The sequence below is a fragment of the Gossypium hirsutum genome, chromosome A13 (genome assembly GCF_007990345.1).
Source record: "Gossypium hirsutum isolate 1008001.06 chromosome A13, Gossypium_hirsutum_v2.1, whole genome shotgun sequence".
Lineage (NCBI taxonomy): Eukaryota > Viridiplantae > Streptophyta > Magnoliopsida > Malvales > Malvaceae > Gossypium > Gossypium hirsutum.
In genome coordinates this window covers 17,946,494-17,967,964 of record NC_053436.1, presented here as the reverse complement: position 1 = coordinate 17,967,964, position 21,471 = coordinate 17,946,494, and the positions used below count along the sequence as shown (strand labels likewise).

General features: G+C 36.5%; 1 non-coding gene across 1 annotated transcript; it reads left to right on the top strand.

Annotated features, from left to right (window-relative positions):
* The first annotated feature begins 14,276 nt into the window (after nt 1-14,276).
* On the top strand, nt 14,277-14,383 carry LOC121213338 (small nucleolar RNA R71). The gene has a single exon (XR_005908721.1). It is a non-coding gene; the product is annotated as a small nucleolar RNA R71 (small nucleolar RNA).
* Nucleotides 14,384-21,471: the final 7,088 nt, after the last annotated feature.

Sequence of the window (21,471 nt, the reverse complement as noted above, 5' to 3'; positions counted from 1 at the left end):
TGGTCATAGGAGTAGGAATTATAGAAAACCAATTTACAAACCGTCGATAATAACCAGCTAGACGCAAGAAACTTCTAACCTTAGTTACATTCTTTGGCGGTTTCCAATCAACAATAGCCAAAATTTTACTGGGATCAACCCGTATACCATCACCTGAAATAATATGACCCAAAAATCCAACTTCTCGAAGCCAAAATTCTCTCTTATTAAATTTGGCATACAACTGCTTATCTCTTAAAATTCACAAAACTATCCTCAAGTGCTCAGCATGCTCTATCTCATCTTTCGAATAAATTAAGATATCATCAATAAATACAACAACAAACTTGTCCAAGTATGGCCGAAATAGGCAATTCATTAAATCCATAAACACAGCAAGAGCATTTGTCAAACCGAATGGCATAACTAAAAATTCATGATGGCTGTACCTTGTTCTAAAAGCAGTTTTAGGCACATCTGACTCTTTTATTCACAGCTGGTAATATCCAGACCTCAAGTCAATCTTTGAAAACCATGTTGCTCTTTTCAGCTGATCAAACAAATCATCAATTCTCGGTAACGGATACTTGTTCTTGATTGTTACCTTATTTAACTACCGATAGTCTACACACAATCTCATAGAACCATCCTTTTATTTCACAAATAATACGAGAGCACCCCAAGGTGAAAAACTCGGTCTCACAAAGCCTTTGTCAGTCAACTCTTGCAATTGCGACTTTAATTCTTTCAACTCTATTGGTGCCATTCTATATGGAGCAATCGAGATCGGAGTTGTTCTCGGTATTAACTCAATACCAAATTCTACTTCTCTGACAGGAGGCAAACCCGGCAACTCTTCTGGAAATACATCCGCAAATTCACATACAATCAGCACTGATTCAATTTTCTTCTCAAATTCCTTTATGTTCAACACATATGCCAAATAAGCTTCATAACCCTTTCTCAAATATCTCTGAACCGACATCAAAGAAATCACACTAGGTAATGCCTCTGATTCGTCTGATTCAACCCGTAGAATTTTGCCATTTTCACATTTTAATTCAATAACCTTTTGTTTACAATTTATTATAGCATCATGCAATGTCAACCAATCCATACCCAAAATAACATCAAATTCGTCAAACGGCAACAACATCAAGTCAGCCAGAAAATAATGACCTCCAATCATCAAAGGACATTTCTTGCATACTTTATCAACTATAACACATTTGCCTAATGGGTTTGACACTTTAATCATAAATTTCGTAGACTCAACAGGTATACTCATATTAGAAACCAATTTCATGCACATATATGAATAAGTAGAATCGGGGTCAATCAAAGCAATAACGTTAACATCATAAAGAGAAAAAATACCAGTGATCACATCGAGAGATGAAACATCTTCACGCGCCCTTATGGCATAAGCTCTAGCCGGAGCTCTAGCTTCAGATTTAAACGCTGAATCTCTGACTACATTCTTGCTGCTTGCCTCATTCCCAGCATTTCTCGAAGATCTTCCTCTCAAACTGTACCACTAGGTTTTGCACTTTGAAATTTTTCTTTCTCAATTCTCTCGGGACAGTCTCTAATAAAATGATCTGAAGAACCACACTGGTAACATTCGTTAGTTCTACAAGGACCAAGGTGACTTCTACCACATTATTAGCACTCAGGTCTAACAAATCTCAAATTTCCCACACTAGCCATAGAAGTAGTTTGAGATTTAAAACCCGTATTTTTCTTCTTACAATTCCCATATGAATGTCAGGCCGAAACATGAGAACGAGAATTCATATCTCAGGATTTTCTAGATTGCAGTGGGAATGCACTGCTCATCGGTCTTTTCTTCAAATTTCTAGTCTCAGCCTCTGCCTTTCTCTGTTCTTTAATTAGTTCTTCAGCCTTGCAAGCCCGATCAACAAGTACTACGAACTCTTTCGACTCAAGCAATCCCAAAAATACTTTGATGTCTTCATTGAGTCCGTCTTCAAATCGTCTGCACATTTTAGCCTCTAAAGGAATACATTCTCTAGCATACTTACTCAACCGAACGAACTCCCTTTCATACTCAGTAACTGTCATGTTGCCTTGTTTCAACTCGAGAAACTCTTTACGCTTCTGTTCAACAAATTTTTCACTGATGTATTTCTTCCAAAATTTTTCTTAAAAGAACTCCCAAGTAACTTTCTCTTTCGGTACCATTGAAATCAATGTCTTCCACTAATAATAGGCTGAATCTCTCAACAAAGATATAGCACATTTTAAGCACTCTTCAGGTGTACAAGACAATTCATCAAATACCCGAATAGAATTCTCAAGCCAAAATTTTGCTTTTTCGGCATCATCATCAACATTTGCCCTGAATTCTTCAGCCCCTTGCTTGCGAATTCTGTCAATTGGGGTTCTATGAAATTTCATCAGATCCATACCTTGAGGCATCGGGGGTACAGGTTGAGGCATCGGGGGAGGTGGGGGAGGTTGTTGAGCATTCGGGTTCGTACAAACGAACTCGGTGTACCATGCATTCATCATCTGGAGAAAGGCTTCCCGAGCCCCTTCTCCTCCTGACTAACAGTAGGAGGTCGATTTTCAGTCGGCACAGCCCCTTCAGCAGGAGCTGGCGCATTGCTCTCTACATCATCGGCCACAGCTGGATCGGGATCCATTTACTATATAAAAAAATCATTTTAAAGGTCAGGAGTCGTCACACTATCACAATATATATATGGCATGCATAGCAAAACCCATACATACACCACATTAGTCCGAGAACCGACTAAACCGTAGCTCTGATACCACCAATTGTAACATCCCCTTACCTGAGACATCGCCAGAGTCGAGCACGAGGTGTTAACAGACTTAAATTGTCACTTAAACAATTTCAAACAATTTATTTCACCTTTCTTAATAAACTGCCCATCTGCGTCACAGTTGCTAAAAAAAATCATATCTCAAGTTATGAAACTCAAAATTAAAATCCATAAATTTTTCCTGAAACTAGATTCATATATCTATTTACTAACACTTTTTCCAGAATTTTTGGTTGGGCCAATTAGTATAGTTTATTAGTTAAAATTTCCCCTATTTCAGTGTTCAACTGGTCTGATCTCTGTTCACTATGAATCACTTTTCTCTCTATACAGAATTCAAATGACTATTCCATTTGTTTTTATTAAATGTAGACTCAATACGGAATCTATACATATAAATTATGACTCATAATTATTTTTTTACAATTTTTAATAAATTTATAAAGTCAAAATAAGGGATACAGAAATTGCTCTGACCCTATTCCACCAAAACTCAAATTTCTCATAAAATAAAACTCATTTACTTGTTTTGTTTCTTCCATATGAAAATAGACTCAATAAGATTCAATTTAATATTTTATTAATGATCTAATTCTATTTCTAATATTTTTAGTGATTTTTCAAACTCACGTCATTACTGCTGTATGATACTGTTTTATAGCAAATTTCACTTTTTATGAATTTCCATGGATTAGATAGCACATTAAGCATACATAACACCAAATATGATCTTTATTAGCCATTCCAATGGCTAATCATTATCAAACATTTCCTTACCACCCAATGGCCATATCATAAGATCATATACAAAAAATGATTATAATGCTATACATGCCATACTCAAAATATACAATACCAAAATGGTCACGGATAGTGTAAGCGAGCCTCCGACCGTTCCCAATTTCCAAGCTGGCGTGTCAAAACTACAAAGAATGGAAAAGAGGGAGTAAGCATAAATGCTTAGTAAGTTCACATGTAAATAACATGTAACATAATCATGCATTCCCACATAAAACATCATTTGTATAAATATCACCAAGACATTCATGTTACATTTGCATTTACTATCTTACCATGATTTCATCATACCAAGTTCTCAACCCCTAGGGTTTAAGCACATACCTGTCCAAATTTTCTCATTCACCACACTTACCAACATGTCACCTTCATCTTAAGTATTCTCCTTATTCACTTAAGATTCACCCATTGAACACATCGGAATATAATTTGGATACACGGATTGCATGCACATAAGTGCCATACCCGCAGCTAGACAAACTCAATAGCCTGCAGAAATTATGTAGCCAAGCTACCATGTAATCCGCCTATAAGCGAACTCGGGCTCAACTCAACGAGCTAGGGAGTTTGCATCCATAAGTGAACTCGGAGTCAACTTAACAAGTTCGGATGCCTAGTTACATCTCACGAACTCGGACTCAACTTAACGAGATCAGAACTCAAATATCCAACTGACATGTCACTTGTATCCTAATCTATTCCCAAGGTTCAAACGGGATTTTCCTCAATCACACATCTTTGCTGTCTTCCACGGAATGTCGAACCGATACTTGATAGGTTTCATATTTATCAAGTAACTCACATAATTTGCATATTACTAAATAATAATCCACAAAGCATAATATTTCATGATAATAATCATCATATCATATAAATGACTTTAAATTACTTAAAATGACAATTATGTTACTACATTTACACCTGAACTTACCTCGGTACAAAATGTTAGAAATCGAGTCTATTCCTCGTAAACTTTATTTTTCCCTTGATCACGACTCGAATCTTGTTTCTCTTGATCTTAAATAAAAATTTTAGCTTATTTAATACTCACATTTATTAAAACAGTCCTTGACTCAAACTTTGGAAAAATTACATTTTTGCCCCTAAACTTTTACATATTTACACTTTTTCCCCAAGGCTCGGAAATTAAACTTCATCCTATTTTATTATTTTTTATGACATGCTGATCATTTTTCCCTTCTATGGAAACATCAAATTCTCACTCTAACATGTACTTATGAACATTAGGTATTTTTACCAATTATGTCGTTTTACTCGTTTTCACGTAAAACCGCTTAGCAAAAGTTGTTTAACAGAATTTCAAGCTTCATATTCTATCATAAAACATCAAAATAAACACATTTCACCTATGGGTATTTTTCCAAATATAAACCCTAGGTTAAATTATTGCTAGAATAAGCTTAATCAAGTTACCGGGACTCCAAAAACGTAAAGAACATTAAAAACGAGGCCAAAATGGACTTACAATTGAGCTTGGAAGCTTGAAAAACCCTAGCTATGTCTTACTCATGTGAAATTCGGCCAAGGGGATGAAGAAGGACAAAAATTGGCTTTTAATTTTGTTTTTAATTATTTTTAATAACTAAATGACCAAAATGCCCTTAATTAAAAACTATGGTGTTTTATCTTCCTTTAGGTATTTTTGCCCAAACTAGTATAATGGTCTAATTACTATCCAAGGACCTCCACTTTAAAACCCATTACTCACAAGTACTTAGTACCTTTGTGAACTAGAACACATAGTTTACAACTTTTGCAATTTAGTCTTAAATATCAAATTAGACCCTCTATCGATAAAATTTCTAAACGAAATTTTCACAAAATCATGAAATCATGCCATAGACCCTAAAATGATAATAAAATAATTATTTCTATCTCGAATTTGTCATCCCGAAACCATTATTCCGATTAGGCCCTAATTCAGGATATTACATTATGTGCGGTCTTATTCCCACTGTAATGTCCTCTAGTCGGTCCTGAGTGGCAATGGTCTAAGATCTTCAATGCTTCTGTCCTTGTAACGCATCTCCTAATGACTTGGTCTACGCATATACGGAAAAGGAAAGGGTCCTCTAAAAAGTAGTTTTTCACATCAGTAAAGAATCGCTTCTTTTGTTGATGTGTCAACCCTTTTGGAATAATGTTAGTGGCTAAAAAATTTGCAATGTCTACAAACCAGGGTACCTCAGAATTAGATATGGAAAAAAATTGTTCTTTAGGGAATGAATCATTTATTTCAACTTCATCTAGCTCTTTGGTACTTGAATTTTCAAGCCTGGAAAGATGATCAGCCGCGAGATTTTCTGTTCCTTTCCTATCCTTAATTTCCAAGTCAAATTCCTGCAATAACAAAATCCATCGAATGAGTCGAGGTTTTGCATCAGTCTTAGTTAAAAGGTAGTGAAGAGCAGAATGGTCAGTATAAACAACAACTCTAGACAATATTAGATATGGCCTAAATTTATCGAAAGCAAAAACCACAGCTAGCAGCTCTTTCTCTGTGGTGGTGTAGTTTTCTTGTGCGACAGTCAAAGTTTTTCTAGCATAGTAGATAGGTTGAAAATGCTTATCTCTTCACTATCCCAAAACTGCACCTACTGCAAAATCACTCGCATCATACATTAGTTCGAAAGGTGAATTCCAATCAAGTGCAATTATAATTGGAGCTTTAGTCAATTTATCCTTTAAAGTATTGAATGCTTCTAAACATTCTTGATCAAAATTAAAAGGCACATCTTTTTCTAGTAATTTAGTCAGAGGCTTAGCTATTTTAGAAAAAACTTTAATAAATCTTCTATAAAACCCAGCATGTCCTAAAAAGCTTCTAATAGCCTTAACCGATTTAGGAGCAGGTAGTTTCTCAATGGCTTCAGTTTTAGATTTATTGACCTCAATCCCTTTAATAGAAATTTTATGTCCTAACACAATACCTTCTTGAACCATAAAATGACATTTTTCCCAAGTGAGCACCAGATTTGTTTCCTCGTATCTTGTTAAGACTTGTTTTAAATTTTTAAGGAAAAGATGGAAAGAGTTATCAAAAATCGAGAAATCATCCATAAATACCTCTATGATGTCTTCTACGAGTTCGTCAAAAATGGCCATCATGCAAAGCTGAAAAGTAGCAGGAGCATTACATAATTCGAAAGGCATTCTACGATAAGCAAACATACCGTATGGACATGTGAATGTCGCTTTTCTTGATCTTCAGGTGCTATTGGGATTTGAATATATCCAAACGGGATTAGAACGGACTTACTATTGAGCCTGGAAAGCTTGAAAACCCTAGCCATGGTTTCCCCCATGCTAATTTCGGCCTCCATGAAAACGATGAGTAAATTTTGGCTTTATTTTCCCATTTTATTTCTTTTAATTACCAAATGACCAAAATGCCCTTCCTTACTAAACTTTCAAAAATTCCATCCATGTCCAATTTTTGTCCATCACTTAGAAATTGGTAAAATTGCTATTTAAGACCTCCTAATTAATATTTCAAAGCAATTTCATACTAGAAACTTCTAGAATGCAAGTTTTGCAACTTATTCAATTTAGTCCCTAACTTTAAATTGAGCACTTTATGCATAGAATTTCTTCACGAAATTTTCACAAAATCATGCAATCATATCATAGACCTCAAAATAATCATAAAATAATTATTTCTCTCTCGAATTTTGTGGTCCCGAAACCTCTGTTCCAACTAGACCCAATTTTGGGCTATTACAGAGCGTGTCTTGAATCAGTATCCTGGGATATCAAAACAAGAATTAAGAACACATAATTAAGAACAAGTTAAATATTTATCATACGATTCAGAAAATAATAATAAGATTCATCTTAGGTTTCATTCCCCTAGGAATTTAGGGGTTTAGTTTATGACTAAATAAGAATACATCTCAAAAGTATAAAAATAAAAAAACATAAAGAAAACTCTAAAACCCCTGAAGGAATTCTGAGAGAGATCTTCAGTCTTGGAGTAGCTCCAACTTTTGGGATAGATCGTCTGGCTTTCTTCAAGTAATTCTTGGAGTGAGGTTTTGTATTTCAGAAAAGTTCTGGAAGAGGCCCCCTCATTAGGTCACACTTAGGGTGTTTATATAGGCTTTGGATTATCTTTCTTCCTCCCTAAGTATCCTTTTCCGTGTAAAATACAACTCTTTGAAAATGGGACACGCCCGTGTGCCACGGTCGTGTGACGTGATTGCCAGGCCGTGTTCGACCCATTAAATTGCACACAGTTGTGTGTATCAATGGCCATGCCGTGTGAATCGTGAGATCCTTGGTCGACACCCTCGACAGACACGGGCATGTAAGTAGCTCGTGTGGAAAGGCTTAGGCCTTGTGGTCTTCTCGATTTGGTCTGTTTTGTCCCTTTTTAGCTCGTTTTTGGCTCCTTTTGACTCTTGGGACTCTCCTGAGTACAAAACATGAAATAACCGGATTAAGAGCACCAAAATTCACAAATCTAGTAGTAAACATCCATAAATATGCTAAGTATTTGGGGTATAGATATGTATAATTTGGTGTTTATCAAATACCCCCACACTTAAGCATTTGCTTGTCCTCAAGCAAAATTCTCATTTACTACCAGAATTCATTCTTTTCAATCACATAATCAGTATTGATAATGTTACAGACTATTCCACGAAAAATCATATAGTGAGAATTTAACTATAGGGTCATTAAAAACCTCAAACAATCTAAATCGGATATTTTGATAATAAAATCATAGGTAATCTCCTTCCTCTAAGTAATTAACTTTAGTCTAAATATATAAGAGATGACATCCTCACTAGAGATTCACTCAAATCACTCAAAGTGTTTAAGGTTCAAGATTAAGCACTCAATTATCTAACATGAAAAGTTATTACCATAGGCTTGCATGAAAATCAAATCTCCACCACTTGTAAATGATATGATATACTAATCAAAAGGTCTTTACATGGTTGTAATGGGGTTTAGGTTACAAGTATGGATACAAGCTGAAGAGACAAGGGTTAGAATTGAGATAATTTTAATATGTTACCCCACTATCAAAAACTTAATTACTGAACCACAAACAAATATCTAGAACTATTTTACATGAGTTCATGAAAACTTTATCTTGCTGAGAATTACAATAATAATACTGAGTTTTTCTTTTAATTAAGAACAAGTTAAGTCAATACAATATAGAAATCATACTTCATGATTCAGTAACAAAAAATGGTGAACATAGTGAGGTAACAATATTAAATTTAATTTCGATAAAAAGGTAAATTAAGAAAGAGGATTTCAACAATAATGGGTTAATGGGTTAATGATAAGGGTTAATCAATAAAAAAGGTTAGTAGGCTCAAAGGGAGTTTGCTAAGGGTTTAATTATGTGGAAAGGCTTTTTATGGAGTAAGTGGGTTAAATCCTAAGTGCCTTTATCATCTCAGTATATCAAATCATACGTGTGATCTCGACATGTATAATCGAAGCAAGTTCTAGAATAACAATTCAATGTTGACACACTCAAACCACAAAAGAAGTGAGCAAGAAAGAAAGCTATATGCTCAAAAGGCTCAAAAATCTCACAAAAAATTTGGGTTTTTGATGTCATTCATGTTTACTTAAGTTTCAAGATAATACCTCAATTTAGGAAAATAGTCTAAAAATTTTAGTTCGCAAAATATCAATTTATCATGCTTGATTCTCTAATGTCTTATAATCAAATGATCATGCATAATTCCCATGATCTAATTCATGACATATCAATAATAATTATAGATCAATCAGAATTCATTCGATCAAGCTTATGAGAAAATCACTTAAGCACAAAACCAAATTCAGGGATTTGAGAATAATGCAAAAAGTTAGGCTTCATGTTCACCCCCACACACTTAAGATGTACATTGCCCTCAATTTACAAATATAGATTATTCAAAATAAAGAAAATCATAAGAGAAAAGGAGGTGAAACTCCCTATTATATGGATGTGGAGCTTGATTCTGAGGATGAAGTGTTCAGGGAAAGTGGTAGCTGCCATTGTTCTTGGCTAGATGAAGAAATTAGGTCGTTGAACATGGCACTTGTGAGGTATTATTTCCCATTTGGTTCCTCATTCCGTAAAATATTCCTAGCAGCTTTGCTTGGAAGTCTGTAGAATCATGAAGAGCTTATTAAGAGTTAGTGTGGAAGATAGCGTAGTGGGATTACTTGTTAGGAATACCAGAAAATGGAAAAAGTAAAATTTACTAATATAGATATGTCTTTCAAAATAAAATAATAAAATTGAAATGAAAATAAAAAGAAAAATAAAAATAAGAATAAAAAAAAGAGAGGAGGATTCAATGATCCTCGTCAGTGGGGCCCTCAAGTGGTGGTGCTGGAGTGGCGATGTGAAAGTGCTGGCACAGCTGCTGCATCATGGCCTACATATTGTCCATCTGTCGATCCCGTCGTTGATCTTGCTCATGAATCATCTCGAACTGTGTAGTATAATACTGCTCGAAGTGGGCAAGTCGGTTGGAAAGATGTGTCAATGAAGCAGCCGCATGAACTAGTCATTCCCTAGGTGGCACGGTGGAAGGCTCCTCATGCTGTGGGGGAACATCATCAGGGATGTCCTCAAGATCCTCCTCGTCAATGGCATGCGAGAGACGGTACTGAGGAGGATCGATCCCACGTCGGCGCTCAATCATCCTCATGTGTAACATAGTCGTGATGCCCTGTGGGGACATCTAACCTATTAAGGTAAGCGCTGATGACTGGGCCACAGTGTTGAGGAGGTCGAAATGTCTGGCAAGGTGCGTCACGTAGGGACCGATAGAGATCACTCCCTTCCTATGCCGCTTGGTCTGATGGCGAATGGCAAAAGCAATGAAGTATGCCGAGTCAGTCACATGTGCATTCACCATGCACCATAAATAGTAGGGGTCGTAGGTGTTGACGACGCTGGTGCTCTCTCTCCTTCTGGTCAAGGTGTGTGCCAATATGGCATGGAGATATCGTCGGGAAGGGGGAGAGCTGAGGCCTTCGAGCAGCTGGGGTTGTAGGTGGAAGAGAGTGGCACCAAAGCCTTCCAGCACAAGGAAGGGGAGATGTGGATATTGCGTAGTAGTGCATTCATGTCCTCCTCCTCCATAAACTCATCGGTGTAAAGTCCCAGAGCAACTCCAAACTCTAGGACACTCATCGCACGAACTAGACCGCCTAATAGGAAGTGAATGGTTCCCGGGTCGTCATTGTTCGTCATCACCACCTGTAAATGAAAAGTAGAGCATAATTCTAAAGTTAGCTCTAAAGAAGTAGGCTCGGTAATAGCGAAGAACCGTTCTCATAGGTCTATAGATAGGAGGGCGCGGATGGCATCAGCGAGCTGAACTTGCTCAACGGCAGCCCAGTCGATGTAGCGACCTGTGGTGATGGGTCGTGCGCGTAATATCTAAAATAGCTCCTCCTGCGAAGCTTGCAGAAATTCAAGGAACGGGTGCCGAACTTTGGCTGTAGCATGTACCGCAGAAGAACCCGGTCCCCTACGTCTCTTTGAGGATGGAACCACGACCTTCTTGCCTCTCGATGACGACATAATGTTCCTGAAAATACATTAGCATTGATAGAATCCAAGATACATTAGTAGTTAAGCAAGAGGCCTAAAACTAATATATGCGATTTAATAGCTTAAACAATTCAAATATAGAAAATTCTAAAGCAAATTCCTAACTTGTCTAAAACATATTTGTAATAGTAACAATATCTATGCAAAACATGTAGAATACTAATGTAGCAACATAAATTGGAAAAATAAGGTTGAGAAAGGGAACCAAAGGCTATTGTATGGCGCTGCACGGGCGTGTTGGTGGCGAGCACGGGCGTGTGACACAGGGATGAAGCCGTGTGGTGGGAAATTTGAGGGTATAGGGAGGGGAAAATGGGGATTATTGCAAGGGGAGTGAATTTGAGGGTGGTTTGGGGGTTGGGGGAGTGAGAATCTAGGGAATGGTGGCCGGAATAGGCATTAAGGGTTAGAGGAAGGTAGATTTTGACTAGGGTTTTGAAAGGAGGAAGAAGATGAACAGTGGTTTGCTTATATAGGGGAGGGGCACATGGCCTAGGGCCATGCCCATGTACTTTGAGGGTGAGCCCATGCTTTTCGAATTTTGCAAGTTAGGTCGTGCCCGGCTACTATCACACGCCCGTGTCTCTCGGGCGTGTGTCAAACACGGCCATGACGTACGGCCTTGCCCAGCTTTGTTCGCTTCTCCCACGCTCATGTTTTATGGTAGCATACCCGTGTAGTATTGTACACGACTGAATGGCACGGGCGTGTCTAACGCCCGTGTCCAAGAAACAGAATCGAGCCTTGTCCCTGGCACGCCCGTGGTTTTTTATTCCCACGCCCGTGGTCTCCTATCAAGCTCACCCACGGCCATGTCGCACGGTCATGGGGGATTTATCGCACCCCATGTTTTGGGAAAAGTGTGTCCTGCTTCCACACAGCCGTGCCTCTTCCCCTGTTTGGCCACGGCTTTAGGCACGCTCGTGTGCCTGGCCGTGTGTGCTGAAAAACTTTGCAATTCAAAGATTAAGTTAATGATTCAAAGTGTTAGAAATAAAAATTAAAAATAAAGAAATCAAAATATGTTAGTGCTCGGGTTGCCTCCCGAGAAGCACTTATTTATAGTCTAAGCTCGACTTACCTCTCCGTTGAATGATCATGTTGGTTCGAGGAGTTCATACTCCTCGTTCCTGTTGTCAATCTTAAAATAAGGTTTTAAACGGGTGTTGTTTACCTTAAAAGTGCCGAACTTGGGATGACTCACCTCCACCGTACCGAATGGAAAAATACTAAGTACCGTAAGAGGGATTTCCTCATTCGGTGTGGTAGTGACAATGTGAGGATCTAGTAAGACTTTATCGCCAACCTTAAGTTGATTAGGAGAGGTATCGGGCTTGTTTTGGCGTAGTTTTGGTTTATCATGTGTTCTCGGTTTGTGTTCTTGCCATTCGTCTAGCTCCTCTATCCGTAGTCTTCGTTCTTCATGGACATCTTTGTTCTCTATGGACGTCTTTGTTCTCTTCATGATAGTAGCGCACTGTCTCTGTTGTCTTGGTTCGAGGAAGTTCCTGCAAGGACGATTGAATATTAGTTTTATCATCGACAGGTTTTATAGCATTATTTTGAGTTTTAGAGGTTTTGACTGAGTCGCGTGCTTGGAGTGTTACTGTGTCGTCACCTGCACGAAGTGTTAGCTCTCCTGTGCCTACATTAATGATGGTTCTAGCAGCTGCTAAAAAGGGTCGTCCTAAAATTAAAGGTACCTCATTATCCTCGTCCATATCTAAAACGACAAAGTCTACTGGTAAATAAATTTATCAATTTTAACGAGAACATCTTCAATAATACCCTTAGGAAATCTAACTGTTTTGTCAGCCAATTGTATGCTCATCCTATTCTGTTTTGGTTTACCGAGACCTAGTCGTTTAAACATTTTATATGGCATAACATTTATACTTACCCCTAGATCAGCTAAAGTATTATTCACAGATAAACTACCAATTAAGCAAGGAATTGTAAAACTCACTAGATCTTTCAATTTGTTAGGTAGCTTATTCTTTAGAATAGCTGAGCAGACTGCATTGAGTTCCCCATGCGATGTAGCGTCTAATTTTCTTTTATTGGTTAGAAGTTCCTTTAAGAATTTTACTGAGTTGGGCATCTGCGAAAGAACTTCAATAAAGGGTAAGTTAATATGTAATTTTTTAAAGAGTTTGACAAACTTACTGAATTGTTCTTCTTTTCTGTCTTTCGTCATCACTTTAGGGTACGACACACGAGGTTCATGATTCGTAATTACCTATTTGGGATCATTATTGTTTACCTCTTCTCGTCCTTTGTTCATTGCGTTGTCTTGTTGTATTTCTGGCTCGGGTGCAATGAGTCCGTCCTTATTTTGAGTGCTAATTGCATTGAGGTGTTCCCTCGGATTAGGTTTAGTATTACTTGGTAAGCTACCTTGTGGTCATTCGGAGATTAGTTTGGATAGCTGGCCTATCTGAGTTTCAAGTCCTTGGATTGATGCTTGTTGATTCTTAAGTGTTGTTTCAGTATTTTGAAAACGGGTTTGTGACACCGAGATGAATTTAGAAAGCATCTCTTCAAGGTTTGGTTTCTTCTCTTGTTGATAAGGTGGCTGTTGAAAACCCTGAGGATTTTGTGGCTTTTGATTCCCTTGACCACCCCAGGAGAAATTTGGGTGGTTCCTCCAACCTGCATTATAGGTATTACTATATGGGTTATTTTGAGATCGAAAGTTATTGTTACCCATATAGTTGACTTGTTCTTCTTCAGTTGTAGGATTGAAGGATTGGTATTCTGTATGCACACCTCCGCCACTTGAGTCACACCTCATTACTGGATGTACCTGCGTAGAACCAAGTAAGCCATCAATCTTTTTATTGAGAAGTTCTACCTGATTAGAGAGCATGGTGATTGAATCGATGTTATAAACGCTGGCTGTTTTTGTTGGCTTAGTCTTCATAACTTGCCACTGATAGTTATTTAGTGACATCTCCTCTATAAATTCATAGGCATCTTCCGGTGTTTTATTGTTGATGGTTCCACCAGCATCTGCGTCAACCATCTGCCGAGTCGAGGGATTCAGGCCATTGTGGAATGTTTGTACTTAAAGCCAAAGCGGTAACCCATGGTGAGGGCACCTTCTTAGTAAGCCCTTGTATCTCTCTCATGCATCGTAAAGTGTTTCTAAATCCATCTGCACAAAAGAAGAGATATCATTACATAATTTAGCCATTTTAGCCAGCGAAAAATATTTTAGTAAAAATTTCTCGGTCTTTTGTTCCCAAGTAGTGATAGACCCTCGCGGTAACGAGTTCAACCACTGTTTAGCTTTTTTTCAGTGAAAAGGGAAATAACCGAAGATGAATGACATCATCAAAAATGCCATTAATTTTGAATGTATCGCAAAATTCCAGGAAATTTGCTAAGTGAGCATTGGGATCTTCATCCTGCAAAACATCAAACTAAACAAACTACTGTATCATCTGAATAGTGTTAGGTTTTAATTCAAAAGTATTTGCAGCTACAGTAGGTCTAATTATGCTAGATTCAGTTCCTGTTAAAGAAGGTTTAGCATAATCATACATAGTACGTGGAGCAGGATTTTGATTAGCAGCAATAGAAGGAGGTAGCTGATTGCTTTGGTTTTCAGCCATCTCGTCGGTTGGGGTTTGAGTATCTTATTCTCGCTCGTTCTCCGTGTATCGTAAGCTACGCCTTATTTCTCTTGGATTTTTACGAATTGTATGATCGATTTCTTCGTCAAAAAGTAATGGTCCCGACGGGTTTCTTCTAGTCATAAACTATAAAAACCTGCCAAGAGAGAGGAAAAGTAAATTAATAAATAATAAAATAAAATAAAATTGCAAGAAAAATAAATGGCTAAAGTAATAAAAATTTAGTGTTCCTAATATTTTAGTTCCCCGGAAACAGCGTCAAAAACTTGATCGCGTGATTCGTAACAAGTAATAAATATTTATAATGAAGATCAAACCTAGACTAACTATTATCACGACGAAAAGGCAAGTGCACCTATCGAACAATAGTATAGTAATGGCAAGACCGGGATATCGTACCCAAGGGAACCAAAAGTACTAGTAATAACTATCTTTTTATTATCTAGCCTAAGAATAAAAGGGTTTGTTTTAATTAACTAATTATTTAAACTAAGAACACACAGTGAAAAGAATTGGGGAATTGGTTTTGGGAAAATCGATTGACTTGAGACAATACCTAAGGAAAAATCCACCTAGACTTTACTTGTTATTCTGGCTCCGAATTGAACGATTTATTCATTCAACTTGTTCTGTAGAGATCCCTAAGTTATGTTATTATCCCTATTCAAGACTAATAACTTCTAATCCTTAAATTGAATAATGGAGACTTTTCTCTAATTAACACTCTAGGGTTGCATTAACTCGATCTATGGATCCCCTTATTAAGTTTCACCCTAATCCGGCAAAATCTTGTCACCCTATTTCTAGGCGCGTAATCGACTCTGCTTAATTATGGCAAATGTACTCTTAAACAGGGTCTATTCCTCCTCTGAATAAGAGCGTGTAATACCCCTTACCCGTACCCGAGGTCGGGATAAGGTACGAGGCATTATCGGACAAACATACAAACATTAAACTAAAATACGGGCCATAAAATTTCATTCATATTTCAAAACGTTCATTCACTTACACATAGTCACTTATTTGAGTCTACGAAGCCCAAAACATACTTTAGAAAGGGTTCGGGACTAAACCGAGAACTTACAAAAATCTTGGAAATTTCATGCTTTAAGGCTCCATACACCCGTGTCCCAAAGTCGTGTTCCATACACGGCTGAGACACATGGTTGTGTCTCTGCCTGTGTGGAATATACCTAGGATATTTTCCAAGCTTTGGTCAACCTTAATCTTTTACACACTTATACAAAATCAAAAGCATATAACATGGTATTCATTTATGATTAAATATTCTCAATTAAACCACAAACATAGCATTTGTATATCATCATACATGTGTCTCTCATACTCATTTTACCTTGTTTATTATAGTACCACTTATACATTTATACCAAGATTATAATCTTACCAAATATCTTCAGCTTAATCATCAAGCATTCATATTTAAAACTAGATCATATCGTTATAAAATACCACAATTCAGATGCGCAAATAACATGTTTTCCTAAAACATTTTAATTCAACTCCATACCCTAAAAGCATTACATTGAGACTAGTCATATATATATACATGTCATGATACATATCATTCTCTTTCTGTTTTCTTATAAACACATATCATTTATTTCATTATATCAATATTTCATTTACCATAGTTTCCATGTATTCCACATATATTTATTTTTCTCCTCCTCCTCTCCATTCCATATCCTTAATGTATATAGCATTCTTGTAAGTACGATTTCACAATTTACTAATAAATGCTCACATCAAACTGTCCACACAACTCATAGTCACTTACTTATTTATAATTCGAGCTACAGAGCTCCAAATTAAGATCTATAAATTTCCCCTAAAACTGGACTCACATATCTTTGCACCACAAAATTTTCATAATTTTTGGTTTAGCAAATTAGTACAGTTTATTCATTAAAATTTCCCCTGTTTCACATTGTGATAGTTCTGACCACTCTTCACTAAAAATTAATTATCTCACAATACAGAAATCAGATAATATTCTTGTTGATTTATATTGAAAATAGACTCATTAGGGATTTTAAAAATATAATTTTAAGCCTCTAATTATTTTTATCCAAATTTTTGTGATTTTCCAAAGTCCAAACAGAGGATCACGTAATCATTCTAAACCAGTCTCACAAAAACAAAAATATATCAAAATATAGAACTCATTTTCTTTCTCTGTTTATTTTATATGAAAATAGACTCATTAAGATTTAATTTGATATCTCATTCAGTCTCTGATTCCATTTCTACTATTTTTGGTGATTTTTCAAAATCACATCACTGCTACTGTCTAAAACAGTTTTATTGCTAATTCACTCTTTCACACTTTCTTTGTATTAACCTCATTTTAACATACATATCACAAATCATTTTCACCACATTTCATACATCACAAGTATAGGCCCATGATCACAAGGTCACCATAAAATCATCCTCATGTATAACTTACTTGTTTATAACCTTACCACATCCTGGCCACTTAATGAACACATCATTCACATAACCAAGTTCATGCACTTATTCATCACAAAACTCACAAAGCAATACATAGAGAGTCTCCCGTTGAACACTTCGGATCAATCCTCGATACTTGGTGGTTTCAGCACATAGCTCCACCCATCATATAGTTCGGCTCTCTTGTACACATGTTGAACACTTAGTACCACCCATGTGACCTAGCCAATTTATCTCGTAGCTCTCTTGTCTACATGGTGTCCTTCACCTGGAACCACGCATGCGACCTAGCTACATATATCTCGTAGCTCTCTTGTCTACATGGTGTACACATAGTATCACCCATGCGACCTAGTTACATCATAATGTCTTGTAGCTCTCTTGTACACATGATGTGCACTCAGCACCATACATGTGACTAGCTACATACTATATGTATCATCCAATCTTTCCGAAGGTTCAACCGGGATTTCTCTCTCTTTTCCAACAATTTCACCAATCAAGTAATTATCCACAAAAATATTTCCAATATTATTATAAAATATCATAATACAAGTAATATTGATGTATTACTTACATATAAACTTACATCTCATTTAATATCAAGGCAATAATATTAAATTACACATTGCCATATTAAAAATCATACGAACTTACTATTTCCCATAATATCCATAATCATAGAAATCACATTTATGTATGATAATTCAATGCACTTCATGTACCATAGACATATTTTTAAATCAATTCATAAACTTGGCACCATAATCATTTAATTTAACATAATTCAATTAATTCACTAAATTTAACTTTCAAATATAAATTACAACATTATTGCTGTATTATTATCATACCAACTTACATACTTTCAACACCTTGAAAATTATAATAAATATATCAATTTTACATTGAAACATGCATAAATTAATGCTTATTATACATATGAACTTATCTCGATACTAAAACGATCATTTTACCAACTTTCCCAATTTTCTATTTTTCTCTCATTCTAGTTTCAAATCTTATTTTTCGGGATCTAAAACATCATATTTTACTTATTTAATTAATCTACTATTCAAAACAGTCCTTAACTCAAACTTTGGAAAAATTACAATTTTGCCCCTAAACTTTTGCATATTTACACTTTTGCCCCTAGGCTCGGGAATTAAACTTCATCCCTTATTCTTATGTTTTATGACATGTTGATCACTTTTCTCTTCTATGGCAACATCAAATTCTCACTCTAACATATACTTATGACTATTAGGTATTTTTACCGATTAAGCCCTTTTACTCATTTTTACTCAAAACCGAGTAGCACAAGTTGTCTAACATAATTTAAAACCTCATATTCTATCATAAAACAGCAAAATAAACACATTTCACCTATGAGTATTTTTCCAAATATGAACCTTAGCTTAAATTATTGCTAGAATAAGCTTAATTAAATTATCGGGATTCCAAAAATGTAAAGAACTTGAAAAACGGGATTAGAACGGACTTACTATTGAGCTTGGAAAGCTTGAAAACCCTAGCCATGGTTTCCCCCATGCTAATTTCGGCCTCCATGAAAAAGATGAGTAAATTTTGGCTTTATTTTCCCATTTTATTTCTTTTAATTACCAAATGACCAAAATGCCCTTCCTTACTAAACTTTCAAAAATTCCATCCATGTCCAATTTTTTTCCATCACTTAGAAATTGGTCAAATTGCTATTTAAGACCTCCTAATTAATATTTCAAAGCAATTTCATACTAGAAACTTCTAGAATGCAAGTTTTGCAACTTATTCAATTTAGTCCCTAACTTCAAATTGAGCACTTTATGCATAGAATTTCTTCACGAAATTTTCACAAAATCATGAAATCATATCACAGACCTCAAAATAATCATAAAATAAATATTTATCTCTCAAATTTTGTGGTCCCGAAACCTCTGTTCCAACTAGACCCAATTTTGGGCTATTACAGAGCGTGTCTTGAATCAGTATCCTGGGATATCAAAACAAGAATTAAGAACACATAATTAAAAACAAGTTAAATATTTATCATACGATTCAGAAAATAATAACAAGATTCGTCTTAGGTTTCATTCCCCTTAGGTATTTAGGGGTTTAGTTTATGACTAAATAAGAATACATCTCAAAAGTATAAAAATAACAAAACATAAAGAAAACTCTAAAACCCCTGAAGGAATTCTGAGAGAGATCTTCAGTCTTGGAGTAGCTCTGGCTTTTGGGATGGATCGTCTGGCTTCCTTCAAGTAATTCCTGGCGTGTGGTTCTGTATTCCAGAAAAGTTCTGGAAGAGGCCCCCTCATTAGGTCACACTTAGGGTGTTTATATAGGCTTTGGATTATCTTTCTTCCTCCCTAAGTATCCTTTTCCGTGTAAAATACAACTCTTTGAAAATGGGACACGCCCGTGTGCCACGGTCGTGTGACGTGATTGCCAGGCCGTGTTCGACCCATTAAATTGCACACAGTTGTGTGTATCAATGGCCATGCCGTGTGAATCGTGAGATCCTTGGTCGACACCCTCGACGGACACGGGCATGTAAGTAGCTCGTGTGGAAAGGCTTAGGCCTTGTGGTCTTCTCGATTTGGTCTGTTTTGTCCCTTTTTAGCTCGTTTTTGGCTCCTTTTGACTCTTGGTGCTCTCCTGAGTACAAAACATGAAATAACTGGACTAAGAGCACCAAAATCCACAAATCTAGTAGTAAACATCCATAAATATGCTAAGTATTTAGGGCATAGATATGTATAATTTGGCATTTATCAAAGGTACTTCAACATCCTTATCCATGTCAAGCACAACGAAATCAACAGGGAATATAAATTTATCTACTTTTACAAGTACGTCCTCGATAATTCCCCTAGGATATTTAACAGATCGATCAGCTAATTGAATGCTCATCCTAGTAGGTTTAGGTTCCCCAAGACCAAGTTGATTAAACATTTTATATGGCATCAAATTAATGCTAGCGCCTAAGTCAGCTAGTGCCTTATCGACATTCAAACTACCAATTAAGAAGGGAATAGTAAAACTTCTTGGATCTTTAAGTTTGGTTGGTAGTTTATTTTGGAGTATGGCTGAGCACTCCTCATTAAGTTCCACTGTAAATAGGTCTTCAAACTTCCTTTTGTTTGTTAGAAGCTCCTTTAAAAATTTTGCATATGTAGGCATCTGTGATATAGCTTCAACAAAAGGTAAGTTAATATGCAATTGTTTAAAAAGTTTAAGAAATTTACCAAATTGTGCATCCATACGGTTTTTCTTCAACTTTGCTGGATATGGGATTGGTGGTTTATATTCCTTTGGCATCGAATTCTCATTGTGCTCGGGTTTTACCTCCTCTCCTTTGTTTCTGTGAACTTTTTATGATGGCGTCTTTTCAAATTCAGCTAACACTTTCCCAATCCTTAGTGTAACTGCTTTTACATGCTCTTTTGTATTGGGTTCGGTGTTTTTAGGTAGACTTTCTGGTGGTCTTTCTGAAATCATCTTAGACAGCTGCCCAATTTGATTCTCAAGTCCTTGGATCGATGCTTGCTGATTTTTAAGTGCAGTTTCAGTGTTCTGAAAATGAGTTTCCGCTACTGAAATAAATTTTGACATCATCTCCTCAAGGTTCAGCTTTTTCTCTTGCTGGTAAGGTTGTTGTTGGAAGCCTGGAGGGGGAGGTGGTCTCTGATTCCCTTGGCATCCCCATGATAAATTTTGGTGGCTCCTCTATCCTGCATTGTAAGTGTTACTATAAGGATTATTTTGAGGTCGATGATTATTACCCATATAATTTAACTGCTCGTTTTCCATGTTGTGGCCATAAGGTGGGTGTTTTGAATTGCTCGTTCCTCCTCCACTTGTATTGTATTGCATTACTGGGTGAGCTTGTGAAGAACCAAGTAAACCATCAATTTTTCTATTCAAAAGTTCTACCTGATTAGAAAGCATGGTGACCGAGTCGATGTTAAAAGCGCCGACTGCTTTTGTTGGCTTTATCCTCATGACTTGCCACTGATAATTATTCAGTGACATCTCTTTTATAAATTCATAAGCCTCCTCAGGTGTCTTATTATTGATAGTCCCACCAGCAGCTGCATCAATCATCTGTCTAGTCGAAGGATTCAGGCCATTGTGAAAAGTTTGAACTTTTAGCCAGAGTGGT